At 46.5% G+C, this 7,407-nt stretch overlaps 1 protein-coding gene across 1 annotated transcript in view; it reads left to right on the top strand.

Annotated features, from left to right (window-relative positions):
- Positions 1–578: 578 nt before the first annotated feature.
- The window catches only part of SV2B (synaptic vesicle glycoprotein 2B), a 55,969-nt gene continuing 49,140 nt past the window's right edge, over positions 579–7,407 (top strand). The window contains exon 1 of the mRNA XM_058846878.1: positions 579–715. The gene's annotated coding sequence lies outside the window, so the exon portion shown is untranslated. The remainder of the gene's footprint in view (positions 716–7,407) is intronic.

Below are 7,407 nucleotides of genomic sequence, written 5' to 3'. Positions count from 1 at the left end.
CTCCCAACTCCCTGCTAGGATGGGGAATTCTGTGGCTGGCCCTGTAGCTCCTGCCCTGCCCAGCCACACAAGCAGAGTCAGCATCAATCGTGGCTTGTGAAGGCAGAGCTAGAAATCGCTGGAGAAAGCCTGGGTGGAAGAGGGAAAGCAAAGAAGGGAAAGACCGTGGAAAGTCTTTGCCTTTAATGTGAGCTAATGTCTTTCCTCCCTGCGTCGAACATCCTCAATTTCCTGTTTAACTTAAAGTCAACACATCTGTCACGTTAGCATCGCCCGCTGCCTGCTTTCCCCAAGCCTCCCCCCTCCCATCTGCCGTCCCTGCTGCCTGCAGCCCCGCTCCCTCCCATCGCTCCGGGGGTGTGTGCTTGCCGTGTGCTCCCTGCTGCACTTTGCCTCAGCTCCAGCCTCACAGCCCCGCTCCCTCCCATCGCTCCGGGGGTGTGTGCTTGCCGTGTGCTCCCTGCTGCACTTTGCCTCAGCTCCAGCCTCACAGCCCCGCTCCCTCCCATCGCTCCGGGGGTGTGTGCTTGCCGTGTGCTCCCTGCTGCACTTTGCCTCGCATCCTGCGGGATGATCGGCTCGGCTTGCGGAGCACCCACTCCTAATCTCCGCCTTGTGACATCCTAGCAGACAGGGGCAGCCCTTCCAGGAGCAGCTCCACGGGCTGGAAACAGGGGGAATGGCTGGTGAACGGCTGTGATATTTCCTAGTTCTGGTAAGCAATGATGCTTTTCTCTTTGATGGTCCCTTTCTGGGCAACCAGTCCAGATGTAAAAGTAATAGGGCTTAACGGGGTAGAAAAGCAAAAGGAGGGAGCTGAAAACGAGACAGGAAAAAAAAAAGTGAAGCTCATTTGGTTTGTAGTGAAGCTTTTCCAGGGGTCAGTGCTCATCTAAGCAATTTAATTACTGTTAAGTGAGAGGCTGGGACCCAAGCTGATCAATGTGTGTGCCTGGGCAGTCGGACCAGCTCTCACAGGCAGATCCATTGCCCACCCTGTGTCTTTTTTCCTTTGTGATTTCCAGCTTGGTCTGATATTTTCCATGTAGTCCTATGTGAGCTCCTACGTAAATGCTGCTTTCTCTGCCCTGGTCTTGTTACTGCAGGAGTTTTGGGAAGTCATTCATAAATTTCTGCCCCTGAGTTGATGCATAAAGCCTCACAACTTTCCTAGCTGATAAACTATCTCCATCCTGAAGTCTAACTGCATTTTTCACTGAAACCAGTCCCCTAGGTTCTGCCAGTAGCTGATATAGAGAGAGGTGCAGATAAAGATGTTTGGAAGGAAGAGGGTCTCACTGGACACTCTGTTGGGACCATGAGCTGTCTGATGTCCTGGACATGGGATTACTCCAAATGAGAGGTTTGCAAGTCAGTGTCTCACAGGAGTCTCAAAATAGGCGTCCTGCATCTTAGTTGAGTGACAGCAGAGCTCTTATACCAGGGGTGAATTTAGGGCCCTTGTTTAAAGAGGATCAGGGAATAATAAACCTAAAAGCAGCCTTTGCAATCTGGCTGTATTGAATCTGCAAAGGTCTGTACATAAAAACAAAGGAGAAATGTACTGGGGGAGCTTTGGCAATTTTTCTGACCGGTTTAAAGATATGACCTTCTTGACAGACCTGTGTTTCACCCAAAAATTGGTGCAGAATTTGGTTTGGGGGTACCAAAATATTTTTTTCTAGATTTATTTATGACTGGCAGAATGAAAACTACTTCTGGAGAACATTTCAGAGATAACTTGCTTATAAAAATATTCCTCTCAGGATATATTCATGCAGAAACCTCCACTTGCTAAAAACTCACACATTTCCTACTCTTTGATGTTAGATACTGTGACACTGAGAGTAGGGCACTTTGGGGTTTGTGATTATTTTAGAGAAACCTAGGCATTTCAAGCATCAGTTATATTAAATCTGAAGAAAAATATCCTTCTCTCTTCAGCAGCAGGTTTTGACTTGGAGTTTTGTTCCAAGTGTGTTTCAGGGACAATTTTTGACCAAATCTCTGTGATAAACAGGGGTGAAGAGAACATGGGGGACTGGAAGGGACTTTGTGTGACTAAATCCCAGCACAGGGCAAGAAGGAGAGTGCAAGTGCAGGAATTTTCCAGTTTGTTGTCTTTGGGGGTTGATAATGTGAAGAAATCTTCTTAGAGAGGATAGCTTTTATGTCCTTTAACCAAAACACCATGGTTTGTGTCAAAAGGTTGAAAATCCTTCATTCCACATTTCCTGGAATAATGCTTCTGAGCACCAGAAAATTATTTACCAGTCTGTAAATTATTTTTGTTGTTGAATTATCTTCTAAAACCTGCAGTAATGTTGATAGCAGAGTATCTCTGCTGTCAGTTTGATGTTGTGTCCCACATTCAGTCTGAGATGCTGGCCAATGGTGACTGTGCATTCCTGTCCCTCTGCAGTTCTGCCTGGCACTGCTAATTTCCCCTGTTTAATTAATGGCTCTGTAATATTTATAAAGAGAAAAACCTCATACCCATCTGTGATAACTTTGGTGCTTCTGCCAAGATGAAATTCTAGAGCCAAATGAATATTACAATATGCTGGATATAGAGATGTTTATAATGTCCCAAATTTCCTGAGCCTTCCTGATTTGATAATGGGGAAGTGAAGTACTGATCCCAAAGTCTTTGTCTCTGGATAGAAACAAAATTGAATATGCTACAGAATTAATGAATATTGTGACTTCAATTCAATTTTAGCCTTTTCTTATGGACATTTGGGTTATAAAGGATGGATTTCCCTTGTGAAAAAAAATCCATTTGGTGAGGGCAGGGGAGTCATATGGGATCTTGAATGAAGAATACTCCAGATCATTCCTGTGATGGCACTTGGCATCAGCCATCCTCTCTTCAAGACAAAGCAATCAAGAAGATGGAAGATTAAACTTCTCCTTGCTAGGGAGACTTCCACATTATTTGATTGAAATTGGAATCCTGTCACCTCATGCTTGTCTTTCCAGATTTTTCTTACCACATCTGCTAAATTACCACCAGCTATTTGCGTTTTAAATGAGGGCTTCCTCCCGCACACCCCATCTGCTCAGCCTGTTTGTTCTTCCCGTGCAGTCACGACTTAGTGATCGTGGTTATGGCAGAGGAAACTCACTGGTGTTGGGGGGAGAAGGAAGATGGGATTGATTGAGGTGGCCTGGCAGATTCCCCTGGCTGTGCTGAATTTGAAAGAGGAGCTCTGTTAAAACTGGGGAAGAACCTCTTATGAATGAGATTTTACTCAGAGAAAGGGAGCTGGGAAGCTCAGCCCACTTTGAGGACAATTCTTTTTTCTCTAGTACTGTCCCAGGGAATGTTTACAAATAGATGTCAGAGAGTCTCCAGTATCTAAGGTGACATAGCTCACCTGGGCATGTTCTTGACTGCCCTAGTGCCAGGGAGGGAGAAGAAATTACAGCTTTTCTTGCTTGCAGGTGGTTGAAATGTGAGAACACTGTAAGTATTCTAATCTCCCTCATTAAAGTTGGAGAGGCTACAGGTTTCCAGAGATGTTTTCTGCTCACCTTAGTGTGTCAAACCTGGAGATATGACTACAGATAGAGAAGGATGTGATTGAGATCTACAAACTTGTGATGTGGAGGAGGCATTTAGTCAGTAGGGCTGCTGACTTATCTTCTCAAATCCAAGACCCAGGCAACATCAGAACTGACTAAGAGAAGCCAGGTACAGCTCCAAGATGCCTCTTGGCATGAGGATTGTGTCAGCTCTGATGCTGGGCAGGCTCCTCCAGGAGATGCTGCAGGACTGTGAGGGCTCAGTTCTCACTGATTCAGTGTTTCCAGCCAAACTCAGTGTTTTGCTGTGCTTCACAGTAGCTCTTGGGGAAGATGAGTTTGCAGGAAGCTGGAATTCAGCAGCTCCTGACTGGGTGATGGATGGATTTGTTCAAGCCCTGGTTCCCAGCACAGCAGCTGCCTCCTTGGCCTCCCACCTCCCAGGCTGGGAGTGAGAGGCATGGTGTCCTCTGAGCAGCACTGCAACGTGGAGATTTTCCCAGTCCTGGCCTGCAGATAATATCTGTGGAGTGTTCTGTAAAGTGTGAGAGGGTGAATAGACCCCTGCAGGATTTTTTGGACCCTGTGGAAAGTGCTATGGGAGCCAATCTGCTTGTACACACAATATGCTTCACACTCTTCCTGCTCTTGAGGTGCTGCAGTGGTAAACTAAGGACTGTGTCAGGACACAAGTGGTGTCTCGGGGATTGCTCCCACCATATCCCTCCTGGCACAGGGAACAACCTGCTTCCTCCTGCAAGGGACACTTCTCTTGCCCTTTGTGGCAGGTGGTCAGGCTGCTGCAGATTAACTGCTGTAATTATTGCAGCTTACAGGTTCCTGACCTCCTAAACTTATATCCAAGCCCTTCTCAGGTGTGCAGGACTCTCCTGTTGTCTCCTCTATGCCTTGACACTTGGAGGAGGCCCTGTAGAGGAGGTGATGGTCACTTCTTTGAGGAACCTCATTTATGTTGCAGTGATGGCCCTCCATCAAGGCCAGCTGCACTTTGTTCTGCAGCTCCTGTGAGTCACTCCTCAGGGGAATAGCACATCTGGAGAATCAGGTTAGAGGCAGATTAGATTTGATGCCTCCAAGGGGATGATTGAGAGTTTGGGGGACAAGAATGGAAGTATGCACAATACTTCTCCAGCTGTATTTGGTGCGGAGGGTGTGTTGCACAGGACACTCCCACTGATGGATAAAAAGTTATTTTAGATTTACAAACTATCCTGGGTGGGTGGATCCTGATGTTCTTCTCAGGGTAGAGTAAAATAAGTAAAATTTCTCTGGATTTATACCAGAATAAGAGCTAGATGGGCTACTATGAGAGATATGGCACCTCATAATGTAATAAAACATAAAGTGATAATTCTGCTTTGTACACAAAGTCCAAAACTCTCTCTGACCTGATAGATGGAACGTAGGAGGAGGTGATTTGTGGCCACAAGCTGGCTTTTTACACACTTGTTTTGTTTTTTTTAATGGCAACTGGTTCTCAAATGCTTTCTATGCTCCACAAAGGAGGAAATCTGACCCAAATTCTCCTCATCTGCTTCCACTGAGAGTGGGAACCAGTGGGATCAGCCATTTCTGAGTTCGTTTATCCTTCTAGACCCCTAAACCAATGTACTTGTAGCCCAGTGCATTTCAGATGTTTTATCAGGACTGTTTCATTGCAGCAATCTAGTGTGCATTAATTATAAGCATGTGTAAATAAGGTGTTAAATGATTTATACCAAGACCCAGATTGAGAAATCCCAGTGATTTCTTCTCCTGTGTAGCTGCTGTAGAAAAGGTCAGACTTCCTGGCATTGAGGAGGAGATGAGGAATCTTTTCACTTGCAATTCAAACCCAGAATTGCTGGGCTTGGTGCAGGCTATGGCCAGCATGAAAGGGGGAGGAAGCCCATCTCCAGTGAGGCCAGCACATGTGTGACAAATCCTGCTGTCACCACTGCCAGTCACTGGCCCTCTGGGCACTGTGGTGGTTCTCTGACGTTGGGACACCCTTGGGAAGGCTGGGAATTCCTTTTGCATTCTCAGAGCCAGAGCGTGTGAATTAAGAACAGAGTAATTTTAATTAATCTTGTACTTACTATTTATCACTAATTGGATATGCTTTTGGTGCTCTTTTTTTTTTATTTCTTCTTATAGATAAGGGTGTTTAGGGTTGGTTATTAGTATCTATTTCATAGTTCTAGCAAGAGAGGATCCTTTGCTCTTAGAAGCTAAGACTGCAAACCATCAGAGCTGCTGCCTGTGCTGCAGCCTGGATTAGTGCCTGGGGGTGCTGGGCAGCACGGACACCTCCAGCCCAGGGTGCCCAGCAGCAGGGCAGGGACAAACCAGAGCCTTGCTGGGTCTGGGGATGTTGCAGACATCAGGGGCTCTGGTAGGAAACATTCATAGACCATTTCTGACCAGAGAGCATTTGGTGTTTTGACATGATTTTGGAAAGTCAGGCATGACTAAGGTAGGTCAGTTTGGGGTCTCTCATTAAGGCTTTATTTTCAAGCTACCCTCCTTAGCATGGTGGCTACCAACAGAGTCCGTGCTGAATGCTGCACAGCCAGATGATGTCCTTTCAGATGATGTCCTTTCAGATGATGTCCTTTCAGCTCCTGTAATCCTTCTGACACACACAGGACAGGCACTAAGGGAATGAGAAAAGATTAGGAAAAGCCTAATTTTGCCCCTCCACACACCTTGCAGATTCTGCAAAGCCTTTTCTGTAGCCAAAGCTTACACCCTGCCTGCTTTGAAACCAGAAAGAAATGGGAGAGAGCTCACGTCCTGCTGACTCACAGTTACAGGGAGCTGAGCACAGCGATTTCCCAGCCATCAGTAGGAAAGGAAGTAAGATTTACACCTGGGAAGCGTCAGGGAATTTGGAAGGGAGGAATGAGAAATAAGGTGCTTCAAAGCCATGCTGTTTGAAAGATGTCACAGCTAAAGCAGAAGGCTGAAACAGGAATCCCATTTGGCTTTCTCCAGAGCAAATTTATAGAGGAGGCAAGTTCTGAAGGTGGAGAGAGGCTTGGTGAGGATGAGAACCCTCATCCCCCCTCACTCTCTCTGTGCCAGGCAGCTGCTGCTGGTTCCTGCTGTTCCAGGCCATGCAGCTGATTAAATATTGAAAGGGTTTCACTGCTGTTGCTTGAAAAGCTTCTGTCTGGATGAAAATGAAGTTATGTGAGGACAAGTTTGTGCTGGCAAAATTAGTCTCTGTTTGAATACATCTGGCCATACCATACAAACACACCCAAAATAGCTTTGTGGGTTTTAAGGAAAAGGCACCAGCAGGACGTGGGTTTGGGTTCCTCATTTTCGGAGCCAAGGTGTGGGAGTGCTCAGGGAGGTGGGGATTGCAGATGGGGGTCAGGCTGAGTTGTCAGAGGCCTTGTGGCATTCAGAGGCTGGTGCAGGTGCTCAAAGGCTGGTTGTGATGGGAGCCAACACCTGAGGTCTGTGTGGTCACACAACAGCTCCAGGCTCAGCTCCCACACACCCCCAAAAGCCTGGGAGATACAGTGATGGATGGAGGTGCAGGCAGAGAGAGGGGAGGGGGAAGGGATTTGTACTGAGTTATAGGATAAAGGCAGAGGCAGGAGGAGAGCTGGGATTAGAGGTAGGGGCCAAAAGTGTGAAAAATTGAGAGGGTTGATCTGTGGGCTGTGATTGTAGGGAGTGTTACAGCAGCACAGCTTGGCCTGAGATGTTTAGTCATTTTATGCTGTCAGAAAAGACACATTTGAGCAGGAAAAGAAAGCTCCATTCATTGCCTGAGTGTCCAAAACAAGCATGCAAATCTGTCCTGTGATCAAAGGCAAACTTTGGAAACATGTCTCTGATCTTGTTAGTGTAAGTATAAACAGA

Source organism: Poecile atricapillus, chromosome 11 (genome assembly GCF_030490865.1).
Source record: "Poecile atricapillus isolate bPoeAtr1 chromosome 11, bPoeAtr1.hap1, whole genome shotgun sequence".
In the NCBI taxonomy this organism is placed as follows: domain Eukaryota; kingdom Metazoa; phylum Chordata; class Aves; order Passeriformes; family Paridae; genus Poecile; species Poecile atricapillus.
This window is presented reverse-complemented; position numbering and strand designations above follow the sequence as displayed.